The sequence below is a fragment of the Patagioenas fasciata genome, chromosome 1 (assembly GCF_037038585.1).
Source record: "Patagioenas fasciata isolate bPatFas1 chromosome 1, bPatFas1.hap1, whole genome shotgun sequence".
Taxonomy (NCBI): Eukaryota; Metazoa; Chordata; class Aves; order Columbiformes; family Columbidae; genus Patagioenas; species Patagioenas fasciata.
Genome location: NC_092520.1, coordinates 105,874,920 through 105,901,410, shown reverse-complemented (window position 1 = coordinate 105,901,410; position 26,491 = coordinate 105,874,920). Strand labels below are relative to the sequence as shown.

Sequence of the window (26,491 nt, the reverse complement as noted above, 5' to 3'; positions counted from 1 at the left end):
GCCTGCTTTGTGACTGCCTGTCTGCCTCTCCCTCTGAGAGGAACTGGGGTTAATAGTTTATTAATAGTACATAGAATATCACAGACTTGCTATGCACTCTTGAGTGTAAGGGGTTTTTTTTTCAGTTTTGTATAACATGATGCTGCTTTCACCACTTAAGCTCTTCAGACAGTGTTGGAAGCAGGCATCATTAATGATGTTTAGTTTTTTATGGTCTGATAAAGTTTTCTTAAAAAAATCCAACCAAAACCAACCAAACAAAAAAGCAACACAGCAAACTTTTTGCATGCTTTGCGTAACATGGAGGTGTTGGATTTTGTCTTTAATTTTCAATATTTGTGTCATGGCCAACAGTTGTTTTAGGACTCCAGTTAGTGATTCACACGTGTTCCACAGGAGGAAGACTTGGTGCTCTCTGAGGTTCTGAGCCGCTGCAGCGAATGCTGGGGCAGATTGAGTTTGAAAAAACCTGAGCCAATATGCGTACCTATAACGAAAGAACTCCTTTACACATTTTGCTTTTAACTGCTTTTTAAATGCAATGGGCACAGGTGCTTAAATGTTAAGTCAACTGTACTTAAAGTGTTTGGAAAAAAGAGTAATGTGAGAGGGAAACAGATTTTCCTAGACAGCAAGTAATAGCTTTTCTTTTTATTATTTTGTTTGTTTTCCTCTTTCTTTGCTTCCATGTTTCTTCCCAAACAAGTATTTAATCATACTTTTGGGGATGTGTTTACTTGAGGATGGGTGTGGAACAAGGGAAGAGTGGAACTGTCAATAGGTAGTTCAAGAGGAAAATAATTGTCCAAAAGTACTAACAGTTTCCCTGATAAATGCAGAGCACTAAAGTTAAAACATAAGGGAGAAGCATGAAAATGATTTTTACCTCAGTGTTTAGTTCAGTCAGTGTGTTGAAATTGAATGTCAGGAAGAAAATAAAACAATCTGGAGATGATAGCTACGGGTCTTCAAGTCACAAAAATAACATGGAAACACCGAATGCTCAGACCTGGTTAAGAGAAATACTTTGTCACTCTGGAGGGCAAGCAACTTTGTGAGTCCACAGAGTCCAAAAATGCACAGGAAGTCAGAAAAGCTTGGATAATTAATTCTGTTCTGTACGTACAGTTAAAATAGAAGTAAAAATTGAGTGCTCTGTAAGTCAAACTTGAGAGTCAAGGTCCAGATTTAAACAATTCCTTTTTGCTGGTGGCTGAGAAGGAAGCTTCTCAGAGGGGTATGGGCTTCACCTGCCTTGCCATACTGCATCTGGTACTGGGCTTCTGGAAAAGAAGTGTGGGTGTGCTACACATGAAGTCTGTACATTAGGGTGAGAGTCGGTGCTTGACTAGGTTTGGGGTTTGGTTTTGTGTTTGCTTTTTTTACTTCATTTTCTTCCTACAGAAGAGAGCAGCTGGGTAAGATCTGTGGAAGTCGTGCTTCCAACTCTGCTCCTTTTTTGCTGATGCCTTGTGTTGAACTCTTCCTCGAGGATGAAATGTCTCTTGGCACATTTGTTGCCATCTGCTGTTTGTCTCAGTTGATAAGGCTTAGTTAGCAGTTTTCCTGGGAAAGTGCATGACATAGTTTCAAAAACTGCTCCGTTTACCTGTTGCTGTGGAGCTGGGCAGGCCCTGTTCTAAATGTTTTCCAGCTGGTACATATCATTACTGTTTCAGATGACTGACAAGAAAAATGATAATTGAAGCTACAAACCTATTACGTGGTAAGCTTTAATTAGTTAAACTGCTTCGTATTCATTTACTGTTGGTGCTAATGCTCTTGAAATTAATTGACACTAAAGGGGGTTCAAAGTTTACATGCAATCATTGCTGTTATAATGTGCCATATTACTAGGTAACTTGGCTTATTAGGTGATTTCATTCTCAATTATTGCTGCAAGTTAACAAGGCCAGAGTAATTATCTCATAAACAATAGCCTTGCTCGCAGGACAGATGCGGCTGGACCCTTCCCATGGCGTTTGAGCGCTCAACTGTATTCTTGCGAATAGGCAAGGGAAGATGATCTACGTGTGTCATGCAGCAGATGGGGAAGATTTTTAGAAAGTGGGCTAGCACACTTTCAGATCTTCTGTTATGCTAATAAAGTTTTTGTGTGAGAACGATAGCAATGTCAATAGCCATAATCTATCAATGACATCAACCCCTGGCATGTGCAAGCTATCAAAGCAAACACAGGATGCCTTTGTATGCATAGCTGACCACTATAAACCAGTTGCTACTAGAGTGAAGGTCATTTCTTGTTTTCCTAGAATAGACTAAACACCTAGCATACATATCCATCAAACTTTTTTTGAGCAGAAGTCTTGTTTTGGTTAAAATGGAAAATTTAGAGTCCTGGGCTTTGCTAGACTCCAGAGGAATTTAACCCCTAAATAGTTTTTCTGGTGTGTGAGCCACTGATGTACTATAAAGTGGCTTCTGTCAGCCCACAAGTGTCTGATACATGAAAGAATAAATTTACTGGATTAATGTTATCTAGTAAATATAAAGCATTATTAAGTAATACATGTGTAATACCTAGGCTCAGATGGTAGGGCTTAAACCAGAAATTCATTACAAATGAAGATGAGTTTTTTCATGAGTGGGAAAAGGGAAAATTACATTGGTGAAGCTGTGGAATAGCTGTATGACTGAGCGGTGCCAACATGCACCTCTCATCACTCTCCAGAATGCCATCAGGAGAAGGTTCAGGTGCTGAATCTCTAGATTTTTAAGTGTCTTGACTTGAGTTCTTATTCTATTTTCGGTCCCTCTTTACAGCCAGCATGTGAATCATTATTTAGGACCATCTTTCAGGAACTGCATGCAGCAGGTCAGGTATTTATTCCATCCCAGGAAACTGCTGTTTCCAGGAATGAAAAATCTTAGCCACTAGATCTCTTAATTTTTCTCTGTCACTTATATTCTTAAAGTAGAGATTGAAAATATGTTTAACGGATTCAGGAGTGTTCTTTGTGGATGTCTCATTTATGAATTTGAAAGATGTCATTGCAGTTCAAGTGAAAAGGGTGGATAATTATTTTGTATGGTAGGCTGCTTAGGATGTTTTATTAGAAGCATCTATGGAATTTCACAGTGAATGGTTCTTTGTAGCCATAGTAATTTTGCCCTTTTTGAGTAGTATCAGCTTCCAAGTTAGAATCTGGAGCATGTGGAGACATTGTAAAAACTTTTAAACACTGATACACATGCAGTGGGTCAACTTTATAGGAGTAGTTCTGAAGAGAGGATTTAATTTGGGGTATTTTATGCCAGGATATTAAACACACTGTTTAGGGATTGTTGTTGTTCTAATCTTTAGTATCTACAATTATGACATTTTCTTTTCTCTTACGAGAGATTGTAGTTTCTCAGAACCCAAAATACGAGAAGTGCAGAAAAAAACTATCCTAATGACTTTTTCTAAACCAGTACTCTTCAGGTGAGGAGTTATAAATGTGGAAGTAGAAAGCACTGCAGCTTATCTTTGCAGGTTGCACAGAAGTTATAGAGGAACCTCAGTGCCCCTTTCAGTTGATTTATGCTTTTCAGTAAGGAAGGAAAAGTAAGAATACTTTGTTAAATCCTTACAGTGTAGATGTGATGCTTCTAATGGTGTCTATTAAGTGCATCTGTTTGATAACATAGAGGATACCTCAGCATTGGATTTGTTTCGATGTTTCAGCCTTGAAACCAAGTTTCCGTGTTTGAGTCTACTAAAATTGTCTGGTGTCATGTGTCTAGTAGTGCATCTGCTTGAATGATGATAAAGCCTCCTACTTAGTCTCTCTACCTCAAGGGAATAATCGAGCAGCCATCGTGACAATACTCCTCTGAGCCAACAAAATACATTTTTCCCCAGGAATTCCCTTTGAAACATAACTTATTTTTAAGACAATAGTGATAGGGGCACTGAAATGAGGCTCAATCAAAAACAAATATCTGCCTTGAATTTTCTGTGATGACAGTGAAATAAAAAACAAAACAAAACACACAACAAAACCAACAAAGACACTAATAATAATAATAAACCCCAAACCCCCCAAAACAACCAACTAAACAAAAACCAAACAAAACCAACAACACCAAACCAGAAAACAAACAAACAAAACCCACTTCACCTTATTTGAAAGGGAGCCAGATATCTTTACGAATAGGATTATATGATGTGTGTTTTTAGAGCACTGGTCTTGGTGATTCAGTCCTGAATTTCTTATTAGACCTTTCTTCAGTTTTGCTCTATAATGTCTTGAAGTAAGTGTGTTGTTTGGCTTTCCTACTGTGGCAGAGCATCACCAGTTAGAGCATCCAAGCAACATAATTCTGTGAATGTCTGCTGTCCCAAATATGTATGGTTTGGCTCAGTATCTGTAATTCATCTCTTCTTCCTCTTTCCTCCTCAGTCTTACAAGTCCTCTTAGCTGATCAGTTTCTTGTGTTTGTTGGTGCAGATTGAGTTGCTTCAGGTAGCAGCATGAATTAGCCATATTTCAGTTCTTCATTAACTTTGTGCAAAGGAGTTTCATAGAGGTGGTGGTGGATTTTTCATCATTTGCATTAAATCAAGATCATATGCCTTGCTTCTAAAAATTATGCTGTCACTCAAGGTTATAGGCTTGAAGTAGAGACTATTTAGTAAAATTTCGTGGTCCATGTGTTATACAGGAAGGTCAGTAAAGAATCTCTGCAGTCTTTTGCTACACTGAAATGTTATTATTTGTGTGACAGATGAATTGCGTAGAATTTGAATGAATTGGCTATCTTTGATAAAGGTAATTCTCTGTAGTTACAAGAAGTCATTTGTGGTCAGCCAGAGAGGAGGAGTATACTACCCATCTGGCACAACATAAAAATATATGTACTTAAAAACTGGTACTCAATAATACCTTAGATTGAACCTTTCAATATTTACTTTTCTTAATGCTCAGGGGATTCTTTGTTCATGTACTTGATGTTGATAAGAGGTTTCCTGTGATTTCTTCCCAGGTGTGCACAATCTGGTTTCTTCAGTGGGTTTTAAGGAAATTGTTTGCTATAGTCTACATCTTTCTAAAGCATTGTGCAAGGAGGAAGCGATGCTTTAATTGTTTCAGTTAAATCTTAAAATGTTTATTATAGAATTATAACTCTGATCATCACTTTGTCTTTTTCCTCAGATCATACTCAGAAGAAATCAAATTACCCGTGCTATAATTAATTTCACCTCTGAATATTTTAAGAGTTTTTGTATGCTTTTATATTTTTCTGGTTTCTGCACAGTACTTCATGTCATGAATTCTTTTAAGGGATTAAATAAAGTTTCTAAACAGAAAAATTCCTAATGGAGTAAACAAAAATATCTTAATGTTTAGGAATCTGTGTAGGCTTTAACTGATGTTGTCCCACTGCAGTGAGCACAGCTCTCTCTGGTATAGCAGGATGCATCTTCTGGGTGTTGTGGCTGACCAGAGACATCTCTTCATGTGCAGCAAAGCAGCATTAAACGAGTGCCTGAACCCCAAAGGGGCATCTCAAGGAGTTTTTTACAGTCTTCTCCTTTTTTAAGACTCTACTGGGAAATTGGATGAGTTGAAGGAGGTGTGTTCTTCTGATCTTCATTCTTGTCTGTAGTTCAAGGTAATGTTCATATGCCTACAAACCTCAGGGTCATCTTTATCTATTAATAAATGTGAGTCAAATATCTTTACTTCATGGAATATTTATTATCACAATTCTGAGTGATTGCTTAAACAGTACTTCTTATGAGCCTTTGCTCGTTATATTTCTTACATAGAAGAATGCTGAGGTTTTGATAGCACGTGCTTCTGAACTGATAGGCAGACTTTGGGGTTAATTTGTGACTTCCGTAGGTATTAGTACAGCAGCAAGGTGTGATTGTATATTAATGTAAAATAGCTTTTGTAACTGTTGGACTCGTGCAGTTTTAATTTGCAGAGGTGTGGAGCAGAAAATACTTCACATTGATCTATGTGTGCTTCAGTGGCTTTTGTGGACAATATGCGTGCATATCAAAAACTGATTGTGTAGTAGCTAGTAGGAAAATGGCAAGGTCTTAAACATATGAATGAAGTTATGACCTCTGACAAAACTGCTTTTGTTGCATTGTGCCATTTCCATTATCAGTATGTTGTGTGACACAGTGTATAACTGCTTTTGCTAGACAAAACAATGTGCCAGTTGAATTCAGTTTCACTGAGAAAACTGATTTCCTTTAAAAATGTCTTCACATACAAACTGACTTTATTAATTAAAAATAATAAGTCCCTTCTTGCATGAAAGCTGTATGATAGGTGCGGCTGAGAACATATGGCGATGCGCTTTCAAGATTCTCATGACTGCACTCCACTTCCAGCAGATTATGCTGGCGATCTCATATAAAAAAAAATGCATTATGCGAAGAATGAAAGATGTTTGCTTGCGGATGTTGAACCCTGTGCTTGTGGTTTCTTTAGGAAAACACTGGAGTCCACACACCTTGAAATTTTGCTGCAGGTGGGTCACCGGAGAAAGCATGTGTGCAGGCAATTCTGCCTGTGGAGTAGATTCTTCTTGCCCAGGAGTCTCCATCTCTCTTTTGCATGCTCGCTCTGACCACCCTGGCTTCTCCACACAGGCATGGATAAAGAGGCCTCATGGAGCCCAGGTGTCATCAGGTGATGCTCCTTGTCATTGTAGACTTTCAGATGCTCAGCAGATGTCCTTTGCTTCAGGTTCCAGTGTCCTTTTGTTAAGCTACTGAAAACCAAGAGTGGCCTGGGTGGATGGCATCTCCTTATTTAAGTGTCAGAGAGCCTGAGTGCCTGAGCACAGTTCAGAAAAAAGGAAAACCAAGGGGCCTCTTACCCCAAGTGTCACATAGTCAAGATCTAGAACAAAGTTGTTCTAATTATATTTTTTTCCCTCCTTCCTCTTCCCTCCTTTTCTTTTATCTTAATATGCTTTAGTCAAGCATTAACTCTTTAGGTGATGCTTCAGGTCATATGTATAAGCACATTGTTATAGGGTAATTTAGCCACGTCATAGTCATATGTGATGTTCTGGATGCTGCTTGTTTTACGTTTTTTTTGGGGGGCAGGTCTTTTGTGGTTTTGTTGTTATTTTCAGTGTTCAGAAGATTGAATAAATAGGTAAATGAATAAATGAAGAGCTGGAGACACAGAAAAAAGCATGTATAATTGACATAGAGGAGCCAAAACTACCCATATAGCTCCTTAATAGGCAGAAAAATTAGAAAAGGTTACTACTAACTCCATAGGGGTGGGATTTTTTTGTGTTGGAGCCTTTTGGAGCATGTCTTATGTACTTTTCCGTGTGTAAGGATGTTGTACTGCTGGATTTTGTTTCTTGTTAGCTGCCTTTCTTACAAATTCTTGTTTGGTTTAATAGTTCTCTTTCTTCTCCCCCCACCCCAAAGTGTTAGATGTCTTCACTACCAAAGCATCCATATCTTGTGTTTCCAGTCACTTCCCAAATTTGTCAGCACCACTGCTGTGTTTTGTGGCCTCTCTGGTTGAATACAGTGTTGCTTACTGGTGAAGGTGGGAGCCTGAAATTAAGTTCCTGAAGCTGTTGCATAAAATGCAATTCTCACACCTCTTTGAATTGAAGTGAGGTGTTTGGAGTGCAGGGTGGGTGAGGAGGGTATGCCAGAGGTCGGGGGGGAAGGACTGGCTGCTGCCAGACTCCAGGGTGATGCCGGTGCCAGGCAGCAGTGTCTACCTGGCTACTCCAAACTGGCTTTCCATTCCAGAGGATGAAAGTGGGAGTTACTGGCCAGACTATGATTTACTTTCTGGCTAAAGCAAACAGAGGTGCCATTTTCTGCCTGGAAAGCAAGGCCCTGCTTTTGCCCTGGGATGGAAGGAGGGCCATTCTTCTGGGTCTGTCAGGATGCTCTGGCCGTTCATGGTCTTCTGCAGTTCCTGAGCTGAACCTCTCAGGATGTCCTGTCCTGGTGCTCCTTTTATTCTTTCCCTATGCTGTTCCTCCAGCCCAACTGAGGCATTCCTCAGTGGCTCCCTATATGAACTAACAAATGTGAACTAAAGCTTGTGGCTTGTTGCTGTAGGAGCAGAAGGCTGAGATGACTCACACCACTGCATGAAAGTTTAAGCAGCATCTTTCTTCAATGTAATTCTCTGTAGATGGACTTTTTTGTTGTTTTTCCAAGTATTTCCACCATCCCTCTGTGTGTGGACATTTCAGCTATACGTTACCACTTACCCTGTTGTTTTGAGGTGTGGTTTCCTACCTTTCTCCCTACTGTACACTGGACAGGCTGAAGTGTCCTTCAGCCTGCCCTCTCCCCTTTCCAAAGTGAAGAATGAGAAACCTTTGAGCAGCTGAAGTGTCGGCCATCTCGCAGCTGACAAGAAACCGATCCGTGGCTTGGCCCCGCACAGGGCGGCTGGGCTTGCTGGTGGCATGTGCCTGGGCTGTGCGAAACCCGCGGGGGCCTGGGGGTGCACACCGGGATCCCCTCGGCACCCCAGCCACGTGGCGTTCTGCTGTGGATGTGGTTGGAAATCGCTGTCTGTCCCAAAATGTTGTGGCTGTTTGCCACAGTTGTCCGTCCCCTCAAAACAGCCACTCATCTCAGGATTAAAAGCTGATGAAAACTGTTGCTGACTTGAGATGATTGATGTTGGAAAAACTAATTAGTGAGCAGGGGTAATTAATTTGATAACTTGTAGCGTAGTTTCTCTTCTAGGTTTTCAAGAACTTTGCTGAGAAGCAACTAAGCTTCTTTCATTTTAATTGATGTAGGGCTGTATTTTCAGTGAACTGCTTCCAAGAGGAAAGCCAGGATAAATTAGCAAACAACACTTGAGTTTAATTGTGAAGGATTCCTGTGTGATCTCCAGAGGATGGCACGGCCCTTTTTGTTTTGAGATGGAAATATCGGATACCCTGGCAAAATTTTCAAATTACTTACCTTGTGATAAGAGTTGAGAGTTCACTGGCTGTGTTCCATGATGGGACGTGTTCTCTGTAGTTGGGGAGGAAAAAGTGGAGTGTTAAAAGGGTGTTCTGGTAACATTACTTTGGCTTATTCAATTGCTGATGACAAGACAATGTGTTTCCACTTTGGTCCACGCTGCTAAAGTGTAATATAATTATTTGTATTAGACACCAGCCACCTGTTAATATCGTTCTTCTAAAGGTCATTGTGTGGTGCCTTGCTGTCTGAATTTAACGGCCCTGTATCAGGTTTGTTGGTTACTCTTTTGTACGACACCGGACAAGTATTTGTGGGGAAAGAATGTGAACCCGATACACAGGCAGCCGGGGGAGAGGAGAGGACCGGAGATGGGCTCTGCCACTGCTATTGTTGGGCCACCAGGCCGTGGCTGGAAAACAAGCAGCTTCCTTCTGAGCTGTTTTCATCTAACATAGCCCTTGTTTGGAACAAAAAATGACTTGTACCGGTTTCCCAAGAGAAGCAGGCTGGTGTCTATAAACCCTAAATTTTTGGTAGCCCTGGATGTGTAGGAACGCTGTGTTCTGACCTGGGCTGTAAAGGAGGGGAAGGGAAGGGTTGGGGTGCTGCTTGGCTGGCTGGCTGGCCTCCTAATGCCATGAAAAGAAAGTGAGGTGGTGATAATGTAATTGTGCCTGGTGACAAAGGGTAGATGCTTGATAAGTTATTTTTAAACATATGGTGTTGGCAGTTAACCTTAATCCCAGTGTTTGATTCATTTACTAATGTCTGTACAGTGACCTGAAAATACAAAGCACTGTATCACTGAGAAATGTTGACCTTGTTATCTGACATTTTTTAATTAATTTCGCTAAACATAAGGGTAGCGTGCATTTAACTTGAACTTTCACTCTTCCCACCTGACCTGGTATTAGCTTTTGGGAGAGGCGGGGGACAGGTAGATCGTGCAGATGAACTTCTGTGCTGTATCTGGTGAATGGAGCAGATGTAAGTGCTGCTGCAGGGGCTCAGCTGAATGACTGTTTTCAAATTTCCAGAAAATAAAAGCTTCAGCTGCCAAAAGAACAAAACAAAGCACCTGGTTTACCACATGGTGTAGGACATTCCAGCACTTGCAACGAGGGAGGGTTGGCTTTAAGCCATCTATATTCCAGCGTCATTAGTAACTGCTACTAACTGTCAGATTGAATTGCTGGCTGAGAAAGAGCAAGGGCTTTTAGAGTCTTCTCTGCAATTGAAAATTTTCATATGAAGAACTCCATTACTGCCAATTTTATGAGGAATAAGGATCTCATTTTTATCAGTTGCATATTTATTCGTTCAAACAATTTGAGCTTCATTATGCCTGTGTAGATAGCTTGTTGTGTTTGTTTGAAATGGGTCATTAGGGTCTTTAAGCGTTCTGCCTTTATAAAAATCTAATTGATTATTTCTGCCATGGAAGAGTTAATGAAGAATCACTTGTGGTTTTTAATTTTCAGCTAATTAAAAAGAATGCCTGTTTTTTAACTCATAGTTAAAAGTGCCAAATACAGGATTTTTTGTGTGAGAGTTGAAAGGTGAGGAGGAGGAGGAGGGGGAAAAGTTACATGTAAATCATTTAGCCATTAACCTAATGTGGTGGATTTATAAATCCTATTACGATAAGCCCTTTTCATTTCCACTGAGGCCTGACGTGTGCTTGGTCCTGCTAATATAAAATTCATTCTGTCTAAGTGATTACTGAAGAAAGACACTTTTAGTCAATTTTAATCAGATTGTGTGAAACTTGCTTGAACACTAATGTTAAGACAGACATGGACACAGTGCGGCCATGTCTTAATTAGCCTTACAAATCAGTTAGACTAGGAATCAATCAGTGAGCCAAGTCTATGAACCTTTTGACATGTAATGCTTTCTGTGGGGGGAAAATCTATGCTGAGGGCTGAAAATACAGGGCTTGGAATCAAGATTAAGATGGTAATATGATGTTCTTGTGTTATGGTATGCTTGGCAGTCCCTCACAGTGTGTAAGTCCTTTATGATGCAGCCTTCGTTGTTGTTTCGGAGCTGAGGCCAGTGGGGTGCTTCCCATAGCCCATCATAAATCCCCATCTCCGCAGCAGGAGCAGCAATTGGAGTATTTTTCTGAAGCTGTGCCTGCTCCAAGATATATCTGTTATTTTGGCAGAGGGGGGCAAGGGACAGCTAATCTTAAAAAGTTGTAACGTCCTCCTTACGAGCCTTCAGTGGGAACTACTGACTTGGATTCTTGGGACAGCTACACTTCTTGGGTATAGATGTCCCCAGTTTTTCTACAGGGAGACATTAGTATGGAATATGTCTGTCTCACAAGCCACTCCAATATGGCTCACTGTTGCGATCAGAGGTGGTTTTTGTGAAATGTTATCCTTTGAAAGACAAAGAGTTTGCTGGTTTTTTTAGTGTTTCTCCTGGATCATTGCTTGTTAGGTAGGCTTAGCTCTGATGTGAGCCTTAAACCGACTTTCACTCCATGTTTACCCAGTTTTTGAAGACTTATTACCAGCCAGTATCTTTACTGTTCTCATAATGTAGAATTTTTGTATTAATAACAACTTTTGGTGTTTTCTTTTAATATGTGAACCACTTCATTTTATCACTAAGATGCTTGGAAATCTTGCCATGTCCTTGAAGGATCCCGTAGAAGTCTTTGGTCGTTGTGTTTTCCTACTGTTGCTTATGGTGTCTCTGCAATACAGTGTAAAGCCTTAGGAGAAAAGGATGCTTGTGGTATATGGAAATAAGAATGTTTAATACCAGAGACAGCAAATGTTCTCTCTGTCTTTTGCAGAAGTCACGAGTGCATGTTCCTTGTGGCAGTGCTGGGGGCTTGACTCTGTAACCTGGTGAAAGACAGGCCCCTTGTAAAGGATCAGCTTAGACTGGAGATTTTGTTCTGCTGCTGTAGAAAAATTACCTGCATGGCAATTTTTGAATTTTTTTTTTTTTAAGCTGGAAACCACCAGCAGTGTCAGCAAAGCCTTTTAAAAAGTCACTCTAGAAGCCTGCATGCTACAAGCTTTGTAAGTTGTTTTTGTTACTCAACTTCCAGGCAATTTAAATATCTTTTCTCCTCTATCTAACCTGTTAAATTACCTCTCTCTGTTAGGGTGAGTGTACCTCATTTAGTCAGATGTTACTTAGTTGATGATATGACTGCAAGCACATGTGGAAGAGAGTGGGGAACATGTTTTTTGCTTGATCTGAATGCCTCTTTGTCTTCTCTTTTCTTTCATACAGTTACTGTTGGTCTGCCAGGTGTGCCTTTTTGAATGAAAATTAGAAACTTCTTTAGTGTAGAACTCTTACAGTGTGGTTGGGATGAGGCTCATTTGAAAAGCTTTGAAATTAGATGTTAATTACCTTTCTCTTCTACTGGATAATCTTCTGTACTTTAACCAAATAAGGATAATGTTCTATACTTTAATCAAATAAATATTCAAATACTTTGAATTTGCCATATTTCAGCTTTGTGACAGTTTTCTAATGTGATAGATTGTAGCAGAGCAACTGCTCATGAAAAGGGAGAACTGAAACAGAAAAATCATAGTAGTTCAGGTGGATGGGACATCTGATCCATTATAGACATGTGGTTAAATGGAGTTCATCTGAATAAACCTATGATGATGGGGTGGGAAATGAACTGTCAAGGTTCACTTTAGCACTTTTTTTTTTCCAGGTTGTAGCTGCCAGTATCATAAGATTATAAGCTTGAGAAAGATGTAATCAATCTATTCTAGGTAATATTTTAGGGTAATGTTTTTGTTTGTCTCAGTCAGAATGTGGTTGGTTCTTGACTCTGAATATCAAAGTGTATATCTTTCTATAAATGCTTATGTGTACACAATTAATGTCTAAATTAATGTCTAGGTAAATAAACACAAAGGACCCCAGGATACCCTGCCTTAGAAAAGTACATGACCTATAAAAGAGAGCAAATGTCTCTTATCAGCCACATTACATGTATATTTCCTGGGAAAATTGTTTCAAATCTCTTCTGCAGCACATCAGGACATACTAAAAATGATGTTACCTCTGTCAGAAAGTGGCAATATCTCTTCAGCGTCCCCAAGGTTGGTGGGCAGGTGTTTTTCAGTCAGCAAATTTAATGTGGTTTTTGATAAGTAAAAATTTCAGTATTGTTGAGGTTTTTTGATGGGCACTTGATATTCTTCTTTTCTCTAAAGGGAATGTGTATGGGCCTTTATCACGGTGTTTTTTGTCATGTGCATGGTAAGACCGATAGATTTGTTCGTTTGTTTCTTTACTGAAACACAAGAGGCTCTGTCTGAACATCAGGAAATGCTTTTTGTCTGTGAGGGTGACTGTGACTGATACAGGTTGCCCGAAGAGGTGCTGAAGTCTCTGTCCTTGGAGATACTCAAAATCCATCTGGATGTGATCCTGGACAACCAGCTCTAGGTCGTCCTCGTTGGGCAGGGTGGTTGGACCAGATGACCTCCAGAGGTCCCTTCCAACCTCAACCAGTCTGTCATTCTGTGATCTTGTTTATATTTTTGTAGCTCAACTCAGGTCACATTTCAAATATAATTCTACTGAGGATATCAAATGACTGGTGTGACAATAATGTAAATTAGTGCTGATGCCTTCTATTTAACCTGAAAAGTAAGAGAAGGAGAAAACTTTGAAAGAAGGCTTCCTTGGCATCTGAGTGAAAGCTGAGGTTTTTATTAATGATTCAAACTCCTGTAATGAGAAATAGGAAAGCTTGTTAGCTATGTTTTTAGATTAAACAAAACCTTCAGGTTGTGATATTCTTTCTTTAACAGAATTTGTGGGATGAAGAATTTAAATGAAAATTTCCAAAGTCAAAGATTGATTGAGCTAAAGTATATAGCACGAAATCAATCCTGTCAAATTGTAGGGAAATAAGTGAGAGATTTATAAACATTGTTAATGTTTTAGAAAGGTAGTTTTGTGCAAATGTGTTTTGAATTCTTTACAAATGAGATAACAGTAGGTCTAAATGACAAATTAAGGATTTAAAAAATAATCAGCATGCCTCTCTTGCAGTAATGGATTTATGAAGGTAGCATGGTTTAGTTGCATTTGTAATTAAGGTTTTCCCATCATTAGAATAGAAATGTATTCCTGTTGAGCAGTATCATTTTAGGTGAATTATGTGGATTGAATGAGTGGCAAAACTCAGCTACTTTAATCTGATATGTGGCTCGAAGTCAGTATTTGGATTGGATTCCTAGAGGGTCATGTTGAAAGGTTAAATACGTTTTTTGTTTCCCTAGTCTTCGTATTTCCATATTCTTTAAAATTAACAAACAAATCCATATCCTGTGGTATTATACAGTGACAACTTAACAACTTGGCTTCATTAGTAATGAAGCCACACTGCTATTAATTTTGAAACTCTAAATACTGAAATGGGTGGGCTGGACCTGGAGAGCTTAACGACAGACTAATGCATAAAAGTAAGTTCTGAAACTGTTATTTCTTTTCATGAGTTCATAGTCCTGAAAAATTAAATTGAATGCTTTGATAAGCCTCTAACTTCGTTCTGATTTTAAAAACATTGCAAGTGTCCTCTATTATAAGACAGGCTACAAATGATGGTAAAAATGCCCTAGACTGCAACTTAAGGTAACTGACTGATTGACCAGAGAATTGAGAAAACCCTCAGTAAGTTTGCGGATGACACCAAGCTGGGCAGGAGTGTTGATCTGCTGGAGGGTAGGATGGCCATAGAGGGATCTAGACAGGCTGTATCATTGGGCTGAGGCCAATTGTATGAGGTTTAACAAGGCCAAGTGCCGGGTCCTGCACTTGGATCATAACAACCCCAGGCAGTGCTACAGGCTCTGGTAAGAGTGGCTGGAAAGCTGCCTGGTGGAAGAGGGATCTGGGGGTGTTGATTGACAGCTGGCTGAACATGAGCCAACAGTGTGCCCAGGTGGCCAAAAAGGCCAACAGCATCCTGGCTTGTATCAGGAATAGTGTGGCCAGCAGGAACAGAGAAGTGATTGTGCAACTGTACTTGGCGCTGGTGAGCCCCCACCTCAAATCCTGTGTTCACTTTTGGGCCCCTCACTACAAGAAAGTCATTGAGGTGCTGGAGAGAGTTCAGAGAAGGGCAGCGAAGCTGGTGAGGGGCTTGGAGCACAAGTCTGATGAGGAGCGGCTGAGGGAACTGGGGCTGTTCAGCCTGGAGAAAAGGAGGCTGAGGGGAGACCTGATCGCTCTCTGCAACTACCTGAAAGGAGGTTGTAGCATGGAGGGTGTTGGTCTCTTCTCCCAAGTAGCAACTGATAGGACAAGGGAAAATAGCCTCAAGGTATGTCAGGGAAGGTTTAAATTGAATAATAAGAAAAATTTCTTCTCAGAAGGGGTTGTCAGGCATTGGAACAGACTGCCCAGGGAAGTGGTGGAGTTACCATCCCTGGAGGTGTTTGAAAGATGCGTAGATGAGGTTCTGAGGGACATGGGTTAGTGGTGGACTTGGCAGTGCTAGCTTAATGGTTTGACTTGATGATCTTAAAGGTCTTTTTCCACCAGAATGATTCTATGGTTCTATTAACTGCTGACATCTTAAAGGCTGATAATAAGGTGGTCCCTTTCAGGAATTTACTTTCGTGTGAAGCTCTTATTTTCTCAATTGGAGTCATCACAAAATTGTGTCACGGAGCATATTTCTGTTTCTATAGAAAGTCTATGACACTGAATATGGTTCCAGCCTTAGCTCCTTTAGGTGTCTATAATATGTGTGTTCTTGTGGATGTCTGTGGATAGGCAGTAGTCTCCACTGATATGAGCTCTTTTTTCCTATATGTCCTTATAGGAAAAGTCTAGAAGGTGAAGTTGCCACAACCCACAGTTCCTATTCCTGACTTACAGTTGCAAGCCCTATTTAACAAGCAATTTAGGATTGTTAACTAGTAATTTTCTTTGGTAATTAGTTTAAAAATAGCTAGAAGCCTTAAATGAAAGTGTTGGGTTTTCTTTTTAATATGTTTTTTATTTCTACACAGAGATGGAAGTGTATGGCAGAAATTAGCCATGCATCTTATAATCATCTGGTAGGCCAGTAGATTTTATTTCTGACATGCTTTGTAAATGCTTACTTTTTGGGGGGGAGGTCTTTTATGTCCTGAGGAGCTCCATCTTCATTTTTTTTTTTTGTTAGACATATCTAGAGAATTCAGGAATCTGATTTTGAAGAGATAGTCTAAAAAGACTCTGTCTGAAAGACTCTCAGAAACTCTTTCCATCTGTATCCAAGCCAGCTTCATCAAGTGCTCTACAGAGATCGTGCTGAACAAATAGGACATCTGACTGAGACTTCATGCTGTGAACTACACATGTTCCTCCTTGTCTTTTCCCTTCCTTGGAGCAATCACTAGGTCCTGCCTGAAGCAGGTAAGGTTAAGTGTCCCGTGTAGAGGTGAAACTCTTTTCTTTCTCTAGTACTGCCTAAGAAGGCAGTTAAGAGCTGCCAGAGGGGCCTGGTCTGGAGGGACTGTGTAGGAGCCACCTGAGTACCATGGCTGCTGTTTGGAGATGCTGGAGGTGATACCTGCTCTGCTTCTACTTTTTCGCTACTTTGATTAGTACCAAATGTGGTTGTGAGTCTCTGAGACTTGAGCACTGGTAGTTATTTAGTCCTGCCTAGGTACCGTGGTAAAAATCTTCCTTGGTTACAAGTGCTCCTTTCATTCAGATGTCATTGCTTTTTGGAATCAGAATAATCTTTGCTGAATTTTCAGTTCAGTTTCAGTTATCTGTTGTCACCAGGAAAGGTGGCACAGGGTCAAAGACTAAGGTTTCTGCCTGAAGAAAAACTGACTCTGTTACTTCTCTTTGATGCATCAAGATTGATCTTATAGCCGATTCTTCTTTTTTTTTTTTTTTTTTTTTCCCTCTCTTTGGGCAATCCTAAAAGGACTTGATTTCACCACATGCTTAATGTTTTAAGTACAGTTGTGAACCCTTTAGGTATTTGTATACACCCAGTCTCTCATGTTTTATGTTTGAAAAGCTTGGTGGAAACCTGACATCCCAGTATAGTTAGGAAGCTGAACGTACAGGAGCTTCTTCCTGAAGTAGAGAGGCTTACAACATGTCAGATCTGGAGTAGATTATTTTGGAGTTTTTCAGAATGATCTTTTTCTTCAAAACAGGGAGACAACCTGGCTTAAAGTGGCACTGAGTCACTTAGGGTGTCTGTCCATCATGTCTTGTATCAGACTTGTTCCTGTAGACGGGGGGTTGAGCATGTTTTTACATTACTTGATTCTTAAAATAGTACCTGTAGAACACAATCTAAGCTATTTACTCTTAAATGTAAAGAATATCTAAGGATAGATCTTTGAGAGTTGTAGACTCATAGAATAACAGAGGTTGGAAGGCACCATTCGAGATGTACTTCAGCTCTTCCTGCTGAACTTGAGCAGGTTGGTCCAGGACCATATCCAGTTAGGTTTTTAAGATCTCCAAGCATGAAGACTCGACAGGCCCCCTGTGCAACCTTTACAGTAAAGAAACTTGCTTGTATTTAAGCAATGCAAGACCTCGTATTTCAAGTGATTTTTTTTTTTTTTTAAAATTCAATTTATGCCCATTGTTGCTTCTCCTTTCACTGAGCACCGATGAGGAGAGTCTGTCACTGTCATAGACAGTGATAAGACCCTGCCCCTAGCCCTCTCTTCTCCAGGCTGAGCAGTCCCAGCTCTCTCAGTCTCTCCTCACATGATAAATGCTCCAGGACTTGTAGTTATGTTTGTGGTCATGTGCTGGACTTGCTCCAGTATGTGCATGTCTTTCTCATACCTCAGAGCTCAACTGAAGGCAGCAGGGCTATGTAAAGGAAAAGGATCTCCTCCGTCAGATCTCCAGGCAGTGCTCTGCTTCACGGCCACCTTTTCTGCAAGGGTACATTGTTGGCTCATGATCATCTTAGTGTCTACAAGGATGACCACATATTTTTCTGCAAATCTGCTTTCCAGATGATCAGTCCCAGAGTCCATGATGTTACTCCAGTCTTGGCACAGGACTTGTTATTTCACTTTGTTGAACTTGAAGAGATTCCTGTAGGTCATGAGATATCTTCAACCTGATGAAGTCCCTCTGAACAAAGCTGGTGAGGGGCCTGGAGCACAAGTCTGATGAGGAGTGGCTGAGGGAACTGGGGCTGTTTGGCCTGGAGAAAAGGAGGCTGAGGGGAGAACTTATCACTCTCTACAACTACCTGAAAGGAGGTTGTTGGTCTCTTCTCCCAAATAACAAGTGATGGGACAAGAGGAAATGGCATCAACTTGCGCCAGAGGAGGTTTAGATTGGGTATTAGGAAAAATTTATTGACAGAAAAGGTTGTCAGGCATTGGAACAGGCTGCCCAGGGAAATGGTGGAGTCACCATCCCTGGAGGTGTTTAAAAGACATGTAGATGAGGTTCTTAGGGACATGGTTTAGTGCCAGAGTTAGGTTAATGGTTGGACTCAATGATCTTGAGGGTGTATTCAAACTAGATGATTCTGTAGCAGCAGCACACCCATCTGGTATATCAAGCAGTCCTCCCTGTTTTGTATTGTCTGCACACTTGCTGAGGATGGGCTCTGCACCATCAGCTAGGTCATTAACACAGACACTAAACAGGATTGAACCCAGTATCTACCCTTGGGGTACACCACTAAGGACTGGCCTTCTCTTTGTAAATCTGTGTTGAGGACTCCTATGCATTTATTGTGGTTTTTTGTGTCTGAAACACAGTTGTTTTCACAATTAGTTGCTCCACCATCTTTTCCCGGGGTTTGAGGTGAGGCTGACGAGCCTCTAGTTCCCTGGAATCTCCCCCCCCTGCCCGTCTTGAGGACAGCAGTGGCATTTGCTTCCTTCCTGTCTTGAGGAACCTCCCATGATCATTTTTTTCCACCATGTTTCCCTCATCCCAGTCAAGTCATGTCTATTTCCTCCTCTTTGTTCCCCATGCTGTGTGCATTAGTATACAGGCCTTTCAGAGAGGCACTCAGTCCTGCTGATGCCCTGAAAAAGCACAAGAGCTTTCTCTGTAACACTGTGCTGTAGGCACTCTCTTATTTACATGGATGTGCTCAAAGAGAGCCTCTTTCGGCCCTCTGTTGTCGATGATAAAGTCCTTGCTGTTCACATCATGCCCCACCCTTTCTTTCCCATCGTGGTTTACAACTTCCTCGTGGACGTGTACTCCCACCCCGTCAGTCCATTCCTGGTTTAAAGCTTTCCTGACCAGGTTGGGCAGACTGTTGGCACAGGTCATTTTGCCCCATGTAGTCAGATGGATCTTGCCTCGTCCAAGCAATTCTTGGTCCTCAAAGGGAGGTCCATGAGCCTGAAGGCCAAAACCCTGCTGCCGACACCAGCTGTTCAACCATTGGAGATGAATGACTATTGTTTAACTTTATAAAAACAACTGTTATGTTGTCTAAATGTATCTTAATTTAATGAAACAAAATTATATGCTCTATGAAAATCTTGCATGACATTGAAGAAATTAGGTAAAGAGAACTTTCTTTGGAGAGTAACTAGAGGCTAAAATACTTTTCTGAATTTGAATAGATGTTTGTTTGATAGACAACCACTTAGTCGAAATGAAAGAACAGTTAAGTTTTAAAGCAGTTCAAACCACTCACATTGATTTTTTTTTTTTTTTTTTTTATGGACACAATGTTCACACACAATCTATTCATTGCAAAGACTAGCATGTCCCCATATCTCCTATAAAATTTCAGGATCATTTTCAGTGAATATATCTGTATCTACACAGAGGTTGCCTTTCTTTCTTCAGTATACCTGTGGCAAATGCCTGTGGTTCTACAAGAAAAAGGCCGTGTTTTTGAGTAGAAGTGCTTTTTTCTTGTAAAAATATTAATCGGGTAGCAAGTGTTTTCTGCATCTGTTTTTCTCTGTAGTGCTTGCTTGTCTTTCCCCAGCCCCTTGCCTTTCTGCAAGCACAGGAGTTGTGAGTTATTACTTAAAAGATGCTGACCGGGAGAACCTTAGAAAAGTAATCCAGGTTCACTTCCTGCCAACACCAGGCTTTCTTGTTTACCTTAAAAGGCCCTTCTTCCAACACACCTTTCTTTTTGGAATGAAATTACCAGTTGAAAGGTAAGGGAGAAGGACCCTGCGGAGTTGTCAGTCCTGTTTTCTGCTTTTTACTCAAAAAAAAAAAAAAAAAAAAAAAAAGGAGGGAGAGGGGAAGGTATGATTCTCAAGGAATTTGTCATCATTTTGGATAATGGACTGCGTTTATCCACTACTTAAAAAAATATTTCAGTCTTTAGAATACTAGCTTTATTTCTTTTTCTGGTTTGCAGAAATACTCTTATCTTTTTTGAAAAATGTCTTCACTATTGATTCTGAGTCCTGTTCTCTGATTTCTCCAGATTTCTAGTTATATGGCTATGAGAGTAACTTGCTCAGGAGATGAGACAGTACTTTCATTCCTATCACCTCAAGATAGAGAGATACGCTTATGTATTTGAAGGATGATTTCTAAAACTATAGTTCATCTTAAACTTCATGTGGAGAATGGCATGGTTCTCTACTTGGGAACAGATTTTGCTGTTATTCAGAGTGCTCTGATTTAAACCTTGACTGGATTCTAACTTGTGTCACCAGACAGAAAACCTTGGCTTGTAAGTAATTCATTTTTATTATTTAATGTTCTTATAATTTTATTTTTTCTAGTGAAAGACTGATTCTCTGTTGCTCAATGTGTTAAACCAATTCAATTTGAGAAACAAAGCAAAATGGAGCTTTGCTGTCTAAATATTTGTTCATTTCGCTGAAACAAACGCTGCTGTTTTCTTTAAGGAGGATATACTTGTCTGTGGATTTAAATATTGAGTATCTTAACACGTTTTGGTTTTATTAGCAAATAGTAAATTGTGCTTGTCATATTCTTGCTTATATTAGAAGTGTTTTTACTTGTGGCTTGTGATATGGTTGGATTTTGACATAGTTGCAGTGTACTTGAAATGCACAAAGGGTTTTCTTATAAAGCAAAGCTACCTTTGCATCTTAGTTACGTAGAAAATGTTCAACAAACATAGATTTATTGAATGGATTTAAATGAAGAAATATTCGGAAGACTTAATGAGCTGAAGTTGGTTTGAGTAATGTCTTCTTCAAGGGGTTTTAGATGTTACATATCATCTTCTTTCATGGAGTAAAACAGGGAAAAATTTCCCTGGTCCTTCTTTTGTTTTCAGTTTTGAATCAGTTGATCAGAAAGAAAATAATTCCATGGGTGGGCTGTGAGCCCTTGTGCTTGTCTAGGAACTGCCACTGGTTCTGGTGTTTGGTTTCTCTGGAAGGAGCATTACTGGCTGTGGCCCACACTGTATGAACATCTCTAACAGCTGGTTGTCCATCCAGATACCATGTTCTTGTTGCTTCTGGGAACACAAACTGGAATCAGAACTGGGTCAGTTACCTTCTGTGCACTCAAGTGTTCAGCTTTTTTGTTGAGTATTCAGACTCTCCATTTCCAAGACTTTAATGAATTTCCAACACAGAAGTCTTGGGTGTTAATTTTTTAACTTTTGTCCAGAGCTGTAAAGAGTGTGTTTCATTGTTTTTTCTTTCATTCTAATACCAAAATAATCTTTCTCAAAATGGGCAAAATTTGCCTTAGTATAGTATGGTTTGTAATATATTGTGCTGAATAACCAATAATTGTACAATTTAATAAGGAATTGTTTCTGGTTTTTGTGTTCTCTTCAGTGAAACTCACTACAAATACTTGAAACAGAGGTCCTGTAGAATTTTAAAGATATAATTGTTTCAGGCACGATGGGAACATTGTCTTCAAGTTGTAATTTGATTCATATAATCATCTTCAGTGTTTTACTGACATCTTTGCACTCCTTGTCAAAATGTGACAGAGGCACACATGATTTTTGTTGTGTTTGGCACATTTCCATATTTCTGTTGCTGCCTTTTTTGTGTGTTTTCTGCTGTTTGTGTGGCAGAAGATCCTACCTTTTGTAGACATGTAAAGGTGTGTTGCTCGATCTTTGTGTACGCTGCTCCAGACCTTGGAACCATTCTCTCTTGGTTTTTGGTGCACCATCCAATACTGGCTTTATACACAGCATGTGTGAAAGCTGTATTAATGTCTGTCAACTTTGTTGGGTGGAGTATAGACAATTAATTTCAGTGTTTCTGAAAAAGAAAAAAAACCTAGGAGGGAAAATTTTGACAGCATACAGTGTATTTCTGATACTGTTAATATTTCCTAAAAGGTGTAACTGAATGAATTGTCGAAGTAAAGCAAATACTTAGTAAAAGCTCTTTGAAACAAACACATTTATTAACTACTTGAATCTGGTCACTCAAACTTTTCTAAATCAAATTCATTGTTTAATGGAAATGCTATATTGCAGTGCCTTATTCCTTGTGGCAAACAGTGCTTCCATCTTTCATTTCTGCTCATGAGATACGTGCATTTTTGTCTAGCAATAGAAACCTTTTTTGAAAATCATCCTTAAAATCTTTTTGCAGTATCCTCTGGCTGTGGTTTATCAGTCTCAGAGGCTACTTATCACAAAATGCTAGCAAAGCTAATGAAGAGGTTGCAAAAATATAGACATTCAGAAATGCTTCTCATGTAGATTGGCGAGTGGTTTTACATACTGGAACACAGTTCTTCCTGCCCGTTTGTTCCTCTGTGTTGCGGGAAGGACTAGCTAACATGAATTACTAAAACTGATGACCGAATTATTTTCTTACTATAAAATTGCACAAGTAAACAGCTGAGTTGGAAAAAAATATCAGGTCTACACTAGACAACTGCAGGTAGTCTTCAAAAAACACAATTTTTGCCAAGGCCCTCAGAGTGTTAGTTTTTGCCTTGTACACGGTGAATGCATAAGTTGGTGTGTGTTTGTGGGGGTTGTTTGTTTTTGTTTTTGCCTTTTTGGTGGTGGTGTTTTGGTTTTAATGCATCTTAGGCACAATGTTTTTGTAGTCATTTTGGTCAGTGTCTACGGTCTGGTCTTTAATCTCCGTTTCCGTTCCTTCTCATCTGTGGCCCCAAGAATCTACAGAAAATTTGTGCGAGAAATCTTTGCGCGAACATGTTAGTTTTGTGGTTCATCCCATTCTTTTTTAACCAAGGTAGCTTAGCTTGTTTTCACATTAGTATCCTCACGTCAGAAGATACTCCTTCATGTTTTATTTAATAAGGTATATTTAAAAATACTTGATGTCATGGATAAAGGTAAAGCTGTTCTTTGTGTATTTATTTATTTTTAATCCTTCCCTTTTCTAAATCTTTCCTCATTTAAGTAAGTAATTAGTGAGTTGCTGTAGAATTAGGACAGGGAATTTTGCAGTTTGCTCGTCTGCAGTTACAGTCTCTCAGTTTATATTGACTCGCAGTTCATGGGTGAGAGAATGTGTGTTGCTGGTCTTGCTTTTACGAGAAAAAAGTTAAAATAGAATTTCACAGATGTTCACTGTGCTGAGAAGTTCACAGGTTCTTAGAAGTTTGTTTGCTGGGGGGAGGGGACATGGCTGTACAGATGGGTTGCCAGGCAATTAATTCTTCCTACTTGGATTGCCTGCAATAGGAGACAATCCAGCTCTCATGAGCAGCGCAATATTATTTGCAAAAGGAAACTATTGAGTAACAATTTTCCCATTCTCTTTCTTCTGTCTTCCCAGCCTCACTATAAACCTCCCTTCCTTTGCTGTGCGTGTCTGAGAAACTGCTAATGATTGATATGATAGCAGCGCTGTCATTCTTTTTAACTAAAAAAAAAAAAAAAAAAAAAGTCATTTTTATTCTAGGTATTTTAATAGAATCCCATTAAGGATGTATTGCTGACTGCAATATTGGCATGAAGGGCTCTCACTGAGCTGTGCCCAGGAATTAAGAAGTCAGGAAATCGGCTGCTGCATTGCAAAAGTACCTTGTGTGACACAGTATCTCCTGATTGGGGGGATCATTACCGCTATTATGACTCGACTTGCGTAGGAATTTTAAATTTCATCTGAATGTCAGTAATAACCCTCTTAGCAAATTATCCTGAATAAAATCACGAAGGCATTTTATATAATAGGTGTTGAATTACTGGATAGATTTGCTAATTAAATACTCTTTGTTCTGCTGCAGTTGACATTACAGGGTAAGATCTTGAACAATTATTCTCAACAGCTGTACTTTGTTAAGGGAAAAATTAACTACAAAGTTTATTTTTTTTCTACACTTGAAGTTGGCAGATTTTTGAAATGTGCTTGAAAAAAATTCCATCATCCAATTGGTAATGAGAAGATAAATATGCAGGTGTTGCTGTGAAATCAGATAACTACCAACTGCCTTATTAATGAATTTAGCAAGGCTTTATAACCTTCTGTTTTGTAGCTGTTGGCACTTACAAGTGATCTCCTGTCAGATTATATAGCACTAGCATATGCCAGTCACTTGATGAAGCAAACTCGTCTGTGACCCTCTTGTAATTACATCCAGTGCTGTCCTTGGAGACTATTGAGAAATGGTTTTGCACAGCCAAACAATTTGTTTGGTAGGGGGTAATCGTATTTGGAAAAAAAAACAAAAACAAAACCAACTATTAATAGCATCATTTCAGAGAATTAAGTAGAAAATGCCAGAGATTATCAAGGGAAAAAATGGTAGGCCTTCTTTCATTTTACATGTAAACTCGTCATTTCTCTGTCCAATTTTTAGTTTTCTTTCAGGGACTCCCATTTGCTTTTGGAGTACTAAGGGAAAGGTACACCCTTTCTGTGTAGGAGTTAGCTAGTAAGGGAGAGAAGGGCGGGAGGGTGAATAAGTTGGAATTCTGATTACAGTATATGAAATTTGATGTCATGTACCAGTGATACATGTCTTTAGAATAATTTCAAAACTCCATGGAAAGGTGCTATAGTGGTGCCATCTGAATTACTCACAAGGAGATGAATAGGGGTGGAATATATTTTATAAGGTTCTTATTAAAATGTGCGTCTGAGCACCTACAGCCTAGAGTGAATCGGCAGTTAAGATTAACCATTTCCTTTTGTCTACATAAAAGATTGAGGCCAGCTTAGCGTTTTGCAGTTTGGGGCTTACTTAAGCAGAGTTCAGGCATCACACTGAGTACCTAGTTTGCAGCAACAGTGTATGGTCTTTAAACTAACCTGGTGTTTTGAACTTGACCCAAAGTGTGTAAATCCCTAGGGATACATATATGCTTGGAAAATAACCCTGATAAGGGCATTCGTTGTGAGAAAGCTGTGTCAGAATTCCATTGTGGTGTGGAACCTAACCTTGCCTTAACTGCCTTGAAGGGAATGGTATATAATATTTCCTTAGTTCATGTCATTAGACTTTGGGAGACTGAGTCCATCCTTAGCTGCATTTCTCTTTGAAGATGGAAGTGGCTAGAAAACCTGTCTGAATAGGAACTACGTTGAAACAGAATATCAAGTCTGCTAAGTCAAGCATTGCAAAGCTAAGAATGCCGGGGGAATATAGCTTTCGATGCTTAATTCTGTGGTGCATCATTTAAAATAAACTGAAAAAGCATAATGGAGCATCATACTTCAGTATTTATCACTGTGGTTGTCTAAAGGTTCAGAATGCTGTTAATGTTGAAGGAATGATGGTGTTGTCATCCTGTCCATGCACTGTTACGTAGAGATGGACATGTCACCTTTGTTTCAGAATTGCCTGCTGCAATAGTCAAGATCACGATGCTTAAGATTCTTTGATTCATTTTAGGCTCCTTGGCTGTGTGAAAGTCATGAGATTTCTCTTCCACTGAGCCCTTCCCTGTTCATACTTTCTTTCGTCATCCCTGCTGATTTCTACTACTCAGCTCACTGTCACAGACTTCTTGACTACAAGTTATAGTTCTGCCTTTTTGGTAAATATGGCCAAGGAGTACTGCAATTTCATGTATGAAAAATAATAAAACTTAGACTATAGGTTATTCAATTTAATATGACCTGTTAAAATAGCGTGTTGCCTGACTGTCTTTAAAGCTACACTACCAAAGTGTTCATATTCATCTAACAGACTCTGATCTATCATTGCTGTAACAAGTGGTTCGAAGTAATCCTCTTTAAGAAAATTAGAAGTGTAAATGTGTACAAGTAGCAGGACTAGCTGAAATAGAACTGAGGTTTATGCTGAGTGGGGATGGAAAGGAGTGAAGCCAGGGAACTGGGACTAACCAGGTGGAATCTGGAGCTGTGTGGCGGAGCACTAGGATGCTGACAAGGAAACGGGGAAGACAGTAGAAACACAGCCAGGTGACTGAAGGGACAGACCAGATGTTGCTTCTCATGCAGCTGTGCAAACTTCACCAAGCCCTTGCTGCTGCAGCAGCTACATTTTTTTGTCATCAGACTAGTTTTGTTTTGTCTTTTCTGTGCTACAACCATGTCTGTGGCTTCAGATGGTGTGCTCTTCCCACCCTCTCCACTATGCTCACCAGTGTCAGAGAGGGAAGCAGTAGCCTACTTGTGTGAGGTCCCTACAGCTATTTATAAGGTTCAGAGAATTGCT

At 39.8% G+C, this 26,491-nt stretch overlaps 1 protein-coding gene across 1 annotated transcript in view; it reads left to right on the top strand.

Moving 5' to 3' along the window:
- Window positions 1–26,491, top strand: part of POLA1 (DNA polymerase alpha 1, catalytic subunit) — a 203,162-nt gene that overhangs the window by 48,337 nt on the left and 128,334 nt on the right. The gene's annotated exons all lie outside the window — the stretch shown is intronic.